The 13551-nt window shown below is 42.1% G+C and overlaps 1 long non-coding RNA gene across 1 annotated transcript; it reads left to right on the forward strand.

The window, feature by feature from the left end:
- Positions 1 to 11577: 11577 nt before the first annotated feature.
- On the forward strand, positions 11578 to 12785 carry LOC120533480. Its single transcript, XR_005634499.1, has 3 exons — positions 11578 to 11831; positions 11915 to 12536; positions 12616 to 12785. It is a non-coding gene; the product is annotated as an uncharacterized LOC120533480 (long non-coding RNA).
- The last annotated feature ends 766 nt before the right edge of the window (positions 12786 to 13551 follow it).

Raw genomic sequence — 13551 nt, forward strand, 5'->3', positions numbered from 1 at the left:
TCGGTGGTATGACGCCACTGTCGGCCGCCATATTGAATTTTCCAACGTCACTAATTCTTCAACTTCCTGTGTAGGTAGAAGGCTAAAATTTGGCATGCTTATTCCTTACAGCTTACTTACAAAAGTTAAGCAGGTTTCATCTTGAAATTCTACACGTAACGGTCAAAAATGTCCACCATGTTGAACTTTCTTATTCATGGCCCCATCTTCACGAAATTTGGTAGGCGGCCTCCCTGCGCTAACCGAAACCATTGTACGTACTTATTTCGGTGGTATGGCACCACTGTCAGCCGCCATATTTAACTTTCCAACGTCATTAATTCTCCAACTTCCCGTGTAGGTAGAAGGCTGAAATTTGGCAGGCTCATTCCTTACAGCTTACTTACAAAAGTTAAGCACGTTTCATTTCGAAATTCTATGCATAATGGTCATAATGGTTGACAACGTTCGCCATGTTGAACTTTCTTATTTATGGCCCCATCTTCATGAAATTTGGTAGGTGGCTTCCCTGCGCTAACCAAAACTGATGTATGTACTTATTTTAGTGGTATGATGCCACTGTCAGCCATATTGAACTTTCCAACGTCACTAATTCTCCAACTTCCCGTGTAGGTAGAAGGCTGAAATTTGGTACTATTTCGGTGGTATGATGCCACTGTCAGCCGCCATATTGAACTTTTCAACGGTCTTTGTTACTTCTGAGCCCATCTTCAAGAAATTTGGTACGCGGGTTCCCAACGCTAACTGAATCCTACTTACGTACATATATACGTCCATAACATGCACCTCGGTCACCGTGTGAGGCGGTGTTGGGTCCCCCATCCCAACGCCTCCCACGTTGTTGGCTGCCTGCCTATATAAGGCCATCCGTCGCTCCGGTCTCTACATTCCCTTCCTTGCTTCTGCACGGGATTCACGTCTCCCTGCTGATAACTACAGCCTTTTTATTTAATCCACGGCTTCTCCGCTGTTTTATTGTTCGTTTATTATGTTTATAGTTATTATGTAGGTATTTTTTGACTTAGTTTACTGTTCAGGTACCCATTTCCTTTGTCATTCCAACCGTACCCGCATTAACATGTCTATCGAAGTGATCACCATCGATCAAAGAACTGTCACTTACCGAGTGGTTTCCATGCCCGGAGATGGCACCTACCTTTTCCATTCTCTTTGTTACATATTGCACGGCCATATCAGGCTCACTCTTGATATCCGGAGGAACATTATGTCTTATGTATTGAATGACTGGGACAGGTTCAAGGTGTGGACTGATGACGGTACAGGAGATAATTAGACTACACAGGAGCACTATAAGAGTGAAATGCTTAAGCCCTTCACCTATGGATCTGCATGTGAGTTGATGGCTGCCACTGAATTGTTCGGTTTTCGCTTTCAAGTGTACCGAAATGGGCAAATATTTTACACCTTTGGACAACCGCCAATGCCTCTTAAACATCTTAGATTGAGAGGTGATGATTTCAGTAGTGGACACTTTGATGTTTATGAATGTTTAAACTCTCAAAAGCTGTATGTGAAGTTATCGATGAAACTGTTTGTATACTTACAACGCTTGACAGATGCCGAATGTCACTTCAACACAAGTCCTACAAATACTGTTGTAATTGAAACAAACCATGAAACTCAAACCGATTATGACAGCAGCAATCCAAGCTGTGAGATTTGAAACAAGATTACTGTTCACATGGCCAACTGTACGTTGATTGCTCAAGAGTAAGCTCAGTGCACAGCTTGGTCATGTTACAACCGGAGGGCAGAACTGAAAACATGGTATACAAAGAGATCCTTAACAAATAATTATTGGTATATTTTCCCTCAGTTTAAAAAGGTTTAATTTTCTTCTTAATAAAAATTTTAAGGCAGTACTTCGCCGCTGCAAACGCGGGTATTTTGCTAGTGCTAATATATATGGCAGGCCGTTTTAACATTTAATCTGGTTTACATGATATAAGCAGTTACAATGCTGATATCGTTGCTTTTAAATTTGATATCAAGCTTTTGAAATTTGATGTCAAGTTGGTGAAATTGGATATCAAGCTTTTAAAATTTGATATCGACTTTTTAAAATTTGATATCACACTTTTGAAACTTAATTTCAAAAAAGAGAGCTTAAAAGCTTCCATAGCATGGCAGGTCACTTTAACATTTAATCCATTTGTCTTTTTATGAAATTTGATATCGAGCTTTTCCAATTTGATATCAAGCTTCTGAAATTTGATAACAAATTTCTAAAGCTCGATATCAAATTTCAAAAGCATGATATCAAATTTTAAAAACTCTATCAAATTTTAAAAGCTTGATATCAAATGTGAAAAGTGTGTTATCAGGTTCTGCCCCACAAAATGATGTTTTTTATTCCTCTGCGCAAAGTGTTCTTCACGTTGTGGTTTGTAGAAATAAAACAGTAATATATCATCATAAAGTGATATACATAAGTGTCAGTAACTTTGACTTTATCTCACTGTTGCAAATATTCAGCTCCTTTAACGCTGAACTTGGAACTGTTTGTTCGGGGTCGGTGGACTCGCCTTTGAATCAGAACGAAATACAAAAGTTCCAAAATGGCTGACGGCGATCTGGTAGCAGGTGGGAGTTTTTCAGATTCAGCAGCAGCTGGTATTTTTATTCGAGTTTGTGTGCCCAACAAGAGTTAGCATCATCCGCTTATGGGTCATCTCTCTTGTTATTGACAAGAAATTCTTTTCAACGAAGATCCAACAGAGGACAGTGTCGTAAGTAACTCGCAAACATTTTATTATTTTCTTTGGTTTTGGTAACATATAGAAGAGAAATTGATTTAAAATTGAACAATAACACTGGTGTAGACATAACTTTTTTTTAATTCAAAAGTGTTTGTCTTCTTGTTGGAATACTATTGTGATTAGTGTGTGTTTTTTGGTTTGTGCTTAACTTGGTGTTCTCTTTATTGCAGACAACAGAATGGCTTACAGAATAACGAAGTGGAAAGTTAACATCATCAAAGTATTCCATCACCTGCAGACTTGGAAAAGCTCACCAGTGATGGGCTGGGTATGTGTTCGAATATTAAGATTCTTTTTATTGAGCTATGTGTTAATTTTAGATAAGGTTAAATCGCAATTAATCGAGTTTTGTACAGACTTGGATAACTGAACCAAGAGAGAATATACAGTATAACACCAGAGGCGAAAAATAAATTGGAAGCCCTCGTTCGTAAAGTTATGTTGTAAGTTAAGGATTAAATTAGATGAGTAAATGTTCTTTATATTTTAACCCCATTCTAATATCTATATATATAATTCACTAAGGCAAGACACCCATGGAAAGCACGCCGGAAGGGGCGTGGATTCACTAAGCCGCCGACAAGTAAGACACCTATGGCGCACACAGCAAGGAGCCACGCCCACCAACTCCAAGACCATTAGGTATGACGACAACTCGCAGAGCCACGGCCACCAACTCGGATGCGACGACACAAAAACGGCGTCATTTATATTCGTCTGTCGTAGAGGCCACATGCACCTCCAAGCCACATTGACTGTTCATAGAGACATAGCAAACTGTTTTACACGCTACATACAGCAATTCGCATCTGCGACAAACATGTGTCTTCTTCACTCATGGACAATTATATGTTGCTCTCTCCGGAGTTCCATCTTTTCATTCACTTTCTGTTGTAACCTCAAACCCTCCCTTTTAGACAACTGTGTCCTTCCAGAAGTGTTCAACCATCAATAAATAATTATGCGGCGTTTGTTATGCCGCGGGTTCACTATTGTGTTGTATTTTGCTCTCTCCAGAGTTTCATCTTTTCATTCACTTACTGTTGTATTCTCACACCAACCCGTTTTTAGACAACCGTGTCTTTCCAGAAGTGTTTAGCATTCAATACATAATTATACATGAGATGATGAGCGTGTGTCTGCCCAGCGCAGAGAGGCGTGAGTAAGCCGTTGAACCCCATTCGGGATGCAAACCGTGGAATTCCCGCTAAGTGCGACTCATACACTCCCACTGCTTATGTCCCTACCCTTTGTACACACCCCCCTCCCACCTCGCTACTACCATAGTCGGGTGTCTTGGTGGATTATATTTAGAAAAGCAGCCAAAACCGCACAGAGCAATGAAAAGTCTACATGAGTCACAGGTGCATCTGGACTGTGCAAAGGCGACAACGACTCAAGTGACGAGCTGGAGGTGGGCACATGAGCGGGCAGTGCATACTGAACGAGAAATCAGCAGACTAGCATGACAGAGGGAGCGGAATGGACGTCCTTCTCCTCCCGTTCCACCCTTCGCGCCTGAGCGCCATCCACCCCCATCCCTCTGTCTGGCAGGAGAAGGCACGATGGCGGTCCGCCAGTTTTCAGTCACGGACGATTGTGTGTTGGTTCGTTCCATGCATTGTTAAAATGTTGCTTTTCTTGCTGATTTATTACATTACCGATTTTTTTTAATGTTAATTTTCTCCCTGTGCTTAAAAATCATGAAAAAACCGCCCTGATTATGCGGCGTATGGTACGCAGCGGGTTGGCTAGTAATTAATATTTACCTCTGTAATTTAATCTTTAAGTGACAACATAACTCTACAAAGATATTAGGTTTTTTTTTGCGTGTTGGCGTTTTAAACGATTAAAACGAGGTATGTTTTTCTTTCATCGTTAATGTTTGTGGGCACAAAATTTGGTCCTTCTGTTTCCGTTGTTTAATTGTGCTGAGCTGTTAGTGGCTAAAAACTGTGCGGCTGCAAGTGTATACTTCTCGTGTTGACAGGTTTTGTGGTTTAGTAAGTCTGATAAATGTAAATTACAAATAAATACGTCATTGTCGCCTTTTAAACTATTTGAATTTTATTGCCTATATTGTACTATTTTCCTTTGCACGTAGTTGTCTATTGTGAGCACCCTCTATTAGTAGTTTAGGTTGTACACGAAACCAAAGGCCGTGTCCGAACTTTTTTTAGCTCATGGTAGGATTATTATAGCAGTCCGTTTACAACTCTTTTGATTTGTCGTTGTATAGAGACGCGTTTCTGTAATAGGGTTGCTGTCCACACCGTATTTTGAGCGTTTCTTTAGAATTAGAGACATCTTAGAAAATGGTCTCAGGAGCCGGAGCCTGACGTGAAACCTTGTCAAGCCCACTCTCATGTGGCCCCAGGCTGAAAATGAATACCCAGTATTGTCTATCATGCAATATATAAAAGAAATGACAAGTTTATGTCTGGTAAAAACATCATCAAAGATGGATAATACAATGTGGCAATCAGAAAAAAAATATAAATAGTGAAGAACACTTTTTAAAAAATGAAAGCTCTATAATGTAAAAACTGTATTATTTCAGACAATGAGATTTCAAAGCATTTATATTATCCACATACATTATGATATTGAAGTCTGGGGCTTTGACAAAACAACCTATAAACAACAAAGAAATCTGACTTTTTAGAAAAGTGCTAATAATACAAGTTAAAGTATTATAACAAGCAAGCATTAGAAGAAAAGTTAAAATTACAAATAGGGGAGCCAAACTTTAAAAATAAACCATCACAGCATCACTAGAAAAAGGAAAGTAACATAAAACAACTGGACATCAAAGAAAAATGTACAGTAGACTTTCAATAATCTGGAAATGTATACTGCAGAAATCCTGGTACTCCTTCAAATGGCAAAGATAATCCAAAACTGAGAATTACAGTATTCTAAAAAATGTTGGAGTCTGGTATAACATTGGTATATCAAATAAACAAACTTAAATAGATAGATGGATAACTGGAGATGCAAGGTGCTCTCAAACAAGTGTCTTGAGTTTAATTCAAAGGTTAAATAAGCACTGCTTTCTAATTCCAGTGGCATATACTGCACAGTAGTATTAGGACTTGTGTTTATTATATTTGTGGTAGACCCTTTCACTCCAGGCAGCTTACAAACTCTGTGCACATATCATATTACGATTTAAATACATTCTTTTAAACTCAGGTGTACAGTTGGCTTGAGTGACTTGCTCTTGGTTAAACTTTGACTTACAGGTAAGAAATGAACTTGCAACCCTTTGGTTTAACTCTTTGAGAGCTGAATATTTTTTCCAAAAATCAGTTTCTGAAAAGCAACAGTTTCACACAGAAATCGAGATAAGCCGTCTGTTGCTGCGTGCTGTGGCTGCCAGTTTGCGAAGAATGTACAGCAGGTTTGCTGCCAGGCTGTGTGACGATGTGGGTTCTGGCTCCACACTCCCATTGCTATTGGAAGCACTTGAACCCCAACACCGTCGATAATGTTGCCGAGTGAGCTAGTCAATGGAGGCAAATTACTGAGCAAGGGGAAGGTAGACAGTGTAACAGTGCTTTTATTAAAAAACAGTCAACAAAAACAAGTGTTCAAATAAATAGTGCAGATCTTCAATAAATAAATAAATAATCCATTAAATGAACACGTGGAGGTTAAAAAATCATTAAATAGAAAAAACAATCCTTTAAAACGTGAGGTTAAATCTTCTTGTGGAAGCAGTCTTTAAAACAATAACAAATCTGGTGCTCTTCTGTTAGCGTCTCACCTGCTAATCCCGTTTGGGCATCGCAGCAGGCAAGACGCTCTCTGCAGCTGCCCTCCTGAAACACACGCACGAGACTGGAGACCTCCCGATCCCTGGCTTCGGTATGGCACTCATCCCAGTCCCGGAGAACTTGGTTTCCCACAGCGGCCAGGTCGCTCACGTTGGGGATTCCCACCACCAAGTCTCCGACTTCCGCTGCCTTTCCATGGCCTTCATGCGCCAGTCGCCTTCCCTGGTCACTCCCGCTACCTGATCGCTCAGCGGGAGCGACATCAACTCAAACGCCTGGGTGTTGGCCTAACTCCCAGCTTCCACGCAGCTGTCCACGAGCTCTCGATCGCGCTCACCACACTCACGCACCGTCTGCTTCCTCTCCTGCTCCCGGTAACCTCCGTCCTCTCCTTTCCTTTCCTTTCTCTCTCCACTTTTTTCCTCCGAACGTTTCTTTTCTTCCTCTTTAAAACCGACTCGCGCTTCTTTTTAAAATGACGAGGGCCACAGCAGCTGCAGCATTAGCCGCGGGACAATCATGAATGTGGGCAGTTCCTCACCTGTGCACTAGGTGAGAAGCGCCCACACCCTACGGATCGTCCAGCGGCTCACTGGCCTAACGCGTCCCTCGCTAAGCCAGCGAGCACATTGATTATTTATTTAAAAATGGCCTTTACTCAACGAGCTGTGGACCCATAACACCACAGGCTGTCTTTGCGTGACTGGGGCAGCAGTGGTCATGGTGGCAGTGCATTGCAATGTGGTTTCTACTGCGTATCATTGTTAAGTGGCAGTTCTACCTGGTGAAAATGGTCAGTGCCACGATTAGCTGGGGACCAATCAGCTGAAGCTGGAACCTAACATTCGTTTTCGATCACTTGTATCAAAATCAGAGTCCGACAAGTCATAGTCCAGTTCAGAGATAATAGGCAAAATGTCGTCTGCGGAGTATTTGCTTTGATCTCTCGCCAGATCTCCATACCATTTTTGCCGTTGTTTGCGCCTTGCTACTCACAAAAGCGCAGGACCTCTCGTCAGACCAATGCATCTAACATTCCTTTAGACAACGAGAGTCCAACTAAAGCATAACAGTTGGTTTTGTCATAGTTTACAGTTGATTGCCATTCTTCTTTTTGACAAAAGTCGACATCAGCCCTGAAAGAGTTACAGTCTGTGGCATTAGAGCTGTCCTACACAACTTGCTATTAACAAGAGTAAATGCTCAATATTTTTTCAAATAATTATAGATTTGTACAAAGTGGTGAATTTAAAGCCTATTACTTTAGCTACTAGTAAATTTTGCCATTATCATCTATTAAGTGTCTTGCTCTTATTTTTTGTAAAGTGGTAAATTAATCCAAAAATGTATTAAACTAATTGTGTTTTTTTTGGTGCATTGAGATACTGTAAATATTATGGACCAAAATAAAGAAATAAAAGAACAATCATTATTTGACAACTCTTGATAATCCAGAAGATCTGATAGTCCAGCACTTGTATACTTGTATGATTGTGAAATTAAAATAATTTTTCTGTACATTGAATCAACTATAGAATGAATATGAATGTCTTAAATAGGAATAACAGGATTGGCATTTGTACTATTTTTAATATCTCATCACAAATAATTCAAACTGTATTTCATCACTCCTAAAAATGGGTGATGCTGTTAACAAATTGTCACAAACAAGAAATTAAGGTTAATGTAGTTAGCCAGTAAAACAAAGCCTAGAAACTCAGCATTTAACATTGTGTTCTAAATATAATACCCTTCTTTTAGGTGTATCGGTTCATGAGTTACAGAGAGCAGAAGAAGATACTGTCAAACGTTCTGAAATTGACCTTAATTGGAGTCTTGGTGAATTAAATCAGTTTATACATGTGAACTTTGCCCGGACACAGACAGGTGGACATCTTGTTTCAAACCACCACACGTTTATTTACACTATTTACAATATTCATTTGGTCACAAAGACCCAGTTCAATGGTCACTCAGACCTAATCACGTGCACAAACAAACCCCAAACAGTCAAAGTCCTGGCCACAATGCCTTGTCTTCGGGCCGCCTCCACAGTTCCTCTTTGCTCGTCCTTCTTCCACCCGACTCTAGCCTCGAATGAATGGAGACGGCCCCTTTTATAGAGGACCCGGATGAGCCCCAGGTGTTCCCGGCAATCTTCTTCTGGCCACGCCCCAGCGTGGCGGAAGTGCCGGCTGTCCTCCAGGCTGCTCTCCGGGCGCCGTCATAAATCTTCCCCCCCAGCACTTCCTGGTGTGGTGGAAGTGCTGGGGTAACAGGTCCCCAAGGCACTGGGGTGCCTCCTGGCGGTGACCACGGGCCCCTACAGGGAAAGGCTTCCATGCCCTTGACCCGTGGCTCCCAAAGCAATCTGGAAGGCAAACCCCACGTGATCCAGGCAGGGCTCTGACCCTCTTCCGGTCCCTCCTGGCGTCCCGGCCGGGTCATGGCCCCTGGCATCCCTGACAATACAGTATGTCGGTGTTACCCAAGACTCACATTACATTTGATTGGATTCAGCATGGCAAGAGCAGACAAAAACAGAAGGCTTACAAGATTGGTTGTTTCTTCAGTGAATGATTTTAAAAAGAAAGTTGGCCGAAGTAAATTGTATATTATTCCTCATTCCTACATTTCTCCTCCTAGCCAGGTAAATTCAAATTGTTTTCTTTGTTCATTTCATGCTAATGCATGAGTCAATATTTAATAAACATTCTTGTATTTCAAAACAGGATGCCCCACTGACTCAGATCACTTTGTCTTCAACTGCAGTCCTCGCCACTAGACCTGCAATACTCTCACAGCTGACCCTCTGGCAGAAAACAGATTTAATGCCCAGCCTTTTGCAACTTTAATTTGTCCCATTTCTCCATCTTTATCACATGCATCACAATCTAGTGTACCCACAGATTCTGCCCACCATCCAGTACAACCCACCATACTACAAGGACACCCTTCTTCACCACTTGCTCATCCAGTTGCTCAGTCCTTATTACCTGCAATCCCACCTCAGCCACAGTCTTCTAGTGCACCTGTAGATTCTGCTGTCCCTGCAAACCTTCTTCCAGTACAATCCACCATACCTTATAATCAGCCTTCTCCAGCATCATTTCATTCTTTGACACAAGCCTGTTTCTCTTCTTTCCAACCACCTATACAGTTATTTTCACATACAGAGCCTTCCCAGGAAATTCACCATCCTCATACACTGTTCATTAGACCCCAAACAGCATCTTCTGGATCATCAGTCCATCTTCCACGTTTCTCAGAAAATGCAGATGATGCTGGTTCTGTGATCCCAATTCAGGCCTTAGTCCCTGAACTACCAGGGTCACATTCAGAGGTAAGCAGGTGAAGGACTAGAAGAATATCTGGAATTCTGTCAAAAACATGAGTATCATTGTTTATAGCTTATGTATTGTTTTAAGGTCAAAGTCTGGGTGTTTGTATTTTACTGAATGCAAAATATTTAACTTAACCAGTTATACAGAACAGTGTCTTTTGCAATAGGATGATGTTGCTGCTTCTGAGGAGGTGCGAGTGGGATTGTGGTGTTATGGGTCCACAGCTCGTGGAGAAAAGGCCATTGATTTTAAATAAATAATCACCGCACCGAGCGGCGTGAGGCGTTGTTGTAGCGAGCAGCGGCGAGTCGTCGATGTGGGCGTTTCTCACCGTGTGCACAGGTGAGGAACTGCCCACATTCGTGATTGCTCCCGTGGCTAATGCTGCAGCTGTGATGGCCCCTCACGTTTTTAAAAGAAGCGCAAGTCGGTTGGGGAGAAAGAGGGAGAATCGATCGGAGAGAAAGGAAAGGAGAGGACGGAGGTTACAGGGCGTGGAAGCAAGCGGTGCAGGAGAGACGGACACGCGGGCGCGTGGTGAGCTAGCGATCGGCGCCGTGGGCAGCTGCGAGGAAGCTGGGTGTTAGGCCGACACCCAGGTGTTTGTGTAGATGTCGCTCCCGCTGAGCGATCTGGTAGCGGGAGTGACAAGGTGAAAGTGACGGGCCGCAGAGGCCATGGAAAGGCAGCGGAAGTCGGGAGACTTGGTGATGGAATCCCCCAACGTGGGCGACCTGGCCGTTGAGGGTAATCAAGTCTCGGGGACTGGGATGAGTGCCAGACCGAAGCCAGGGATCGGGAGGTCTCCAGTCTCGGCGTGTGATGTAGGAGGGCAGCTGCAGAGAGCGTCTTGCCTGCTGCTAAGCCCGTGCAGGGATAAGCAGGTGAGACGCATACAGAAAAGAAGCACCAAGCTTATTTGTTGTTGTTTTTAAAGACAGCTTCCTGATCATTTTAACCTCTCGATTTTAAGGATTGTTTTTTCTATTGAGTTTTAACCTCCACGTGTTCTTTTTATGGATTATTTATTTAATGAACTGTGGAGAACTGCACGATTTATTGGAACACTGTTTTTGATTTGATGGACAATTATAAATAAAAGCACTTTTGCACTTTTTACCTTCCCCTTGCTCAGATGCTTAATTTGTCTCCATTGACTAGCTCACTTTCGCAACATTATCGACGGTGTTGGGTTGAGTGCTTCCAATAGCAAAGGGAGTGTGGAGCCAGAGCCCACATCGTCACAGGGATCTCCAGTTGTAAGTGTTTGTGTTTACTACATTAAGTGCAGCATCTGTTAAATTGCAGCCAGTGATGTAAGTTGTTACGGTCTTGTAATAAACCAGCACTGCCTTTGTTTGGAGGTTACTTACAGCGGGGATAGACAATCACATCATTCTGCGAACAGTGAGAACATCTCCAGCAGTAGGTATGTATTAGATATTTATGTAATATTGAGTGAGTTCAAATGTCAAACTTGAAATTATGAACTTCCCCTTTGAAACTAGAGGGTCTGGAGAGGACACGGATCACTTGAATGATTTGTAACTTCACGAGATTGTGGCCCCCCTAGATTTAGACCACTTCTGTCTACTCCTCATTTGTACATCTTGATGACTTTGGAAGAGTCACCAAATCTCAGCATTTAACTCCAACCAAAAATTAAGATAAAGATGGTATGCATGCCTAGCAACAGTAAAAATGTGAATAGGGGGCTTTTACGCTATGCAGAGGATATAAATGGAGTGACACTGTATGTGGTAGGTTGACAAATAGTTTTATGAATACATTTTATGCTACAGTTTTTAAAAAATATACTGAGTTTTGTTTCTTTCTTATTGCAGCTTAGGAAAGCCTTCTTAATTAATGACTCAGACTCTGAGGATGACATAGTCGTGTTGGGCTCCCCTGTTAGAACCTATGTTGACGTGAGTTACATCTCTGTCAATGTGTGTGAAATGCATCAATAATTTCTTGTTTGAAATTAATCAGGTGTTTAATTCATTGACAGGAAGACGTGGATATGGCCAGCATATTAAGAACCTTACAGATGGAAAACCTCAATGAGGACAGCAAATTCACAGTAATTGGCACGACGGAAGAAAATACTGCCTAGTGCCTGTGCAGCCTGGCAAAAAGTTACTTTGCATGGCATAAAACACCAGTCAGTGAATATGTTGGTGAAACAGCTGATGATTATGGCGGACCTCAAGAGAGTTCTTCAGGTTTGGAGTCTTTTACTGTGTGTGTGTGTGAGAGAGAGAGAGCGATTGTTTAATATGACTTATGCACATAATGGAATGCTTAGTTTCTCCACTTAATATATGTATTGACAGTTCTTTGAACTTCCCCTTCTTTATGATAGATTGTTATTGATAGATGTCCAGACATTGCTTTGAGTTTTTAAAGGTTTGGGAGGACATCTTTTTTTCACGTATGACCAGGCAGCTTTGGACAGCAGCAAATTCTATACAGTTGGCAAGCTTATAGCCTGGTCTATAATCCATGGTGGGCCAGGAATTAAAGCCTTGGATCCTCATTTGTTCCAGCTGATGTGTGGCCAGACAGTAAAACTGGAAAAGTTTAACAGCCATCATTTTCCAAATGTTGATATTCATGAAATGATTAGTCAGGTAATTTTGAAATTAAGTTATCTATGGGCAGTACTGCATTTGCATCATTTGTCAAACACTAATATCTTTTAATTCTCAGATTTCACAGTGCACACCTCCTGCAGATGTTTTTACTCTACGAGCACAACTAGGAGACTGGATTGCAGACTGTGGAGTCCCGGGAATTTTTACTGCTGGACTTGCAGATAGAGTGGAACCTCAGTTTACGAGTAACTTGGTTTACGAGTGTTTTGTGAGCTAAATTTTTTAATAAATTTTGACTTGATAAACGAGCGATGTCTTGCAATACGAGTAGTATGGATACACTTTGTCTGCTGAGCGTCATGTGATCACAACTGAGCTGATGGTTCTCTCTCTCTCGCGTGCACGCATGTCTCTCTCTCTCTTCTCTTGAGGGCAATCGTCTCCTATTCTCCGTCTGAGGAGGAATAGGGGCCTGGTGCAATATGACCTGGGCGGTGGTTGAAGGGAAAGGTCTTGGTGGCCTGGAACCCAGACATATAAACTGACTCTTGGGATCTACAATGTCACCTCTCTTGAGGTTGGTGGGTGAAGTGGAGAGATACAAACTAGATACAGCTGAGCTCACATCCACCCACTTACTTGGTTCTTGAAGTAAACCTTTCAAATGAAGCTGGACTCTCCTTTACTCTGGAGTTTCCCAGTGGGTAACACATCAGCTAGAAGTGAGCTTCTTATCAAGTCCATGCCTGGATTGTGTCATGTTGGAGTTTGTCCTGGAGAGAGAGTGAGAGAGAGGGCTGCCATTGTGTGGCTGAAGGTTATGGAAGGGAGGAAGGACTCAGACTGCCATATGTGCCTATGCATCAATTGTCATTTTGTGGTACCGGCCCATCTTGGAATTAGTGAAGGGTATACTGCAAAGGGTCCTAGCTGAAGAATCTATAGGTCTGCTGGGAGAGTTTAACGCCCACATGGTTAATGAAGGAGACACCTGGAGAGTCATGATTGGGAGAAATGGCCTCCCTGATGTAAACCAGAGTGGTGTTTTGTT

This window comes from Polypterus senegalus, chromosome 8 (genome assembly GCF_016835505.1).
Source record: "Polypterus senegalus isolate Bchr_013 chromosome 8, ASM1683550v1, whole genome shotgun sequence".
NCBI classification, from domain to species: Eukaryota; Metazoa; Chordata; class Cladistia; order Polypteriformes; family Polypteridae; genus Polypterus; species Polypterus senegalus.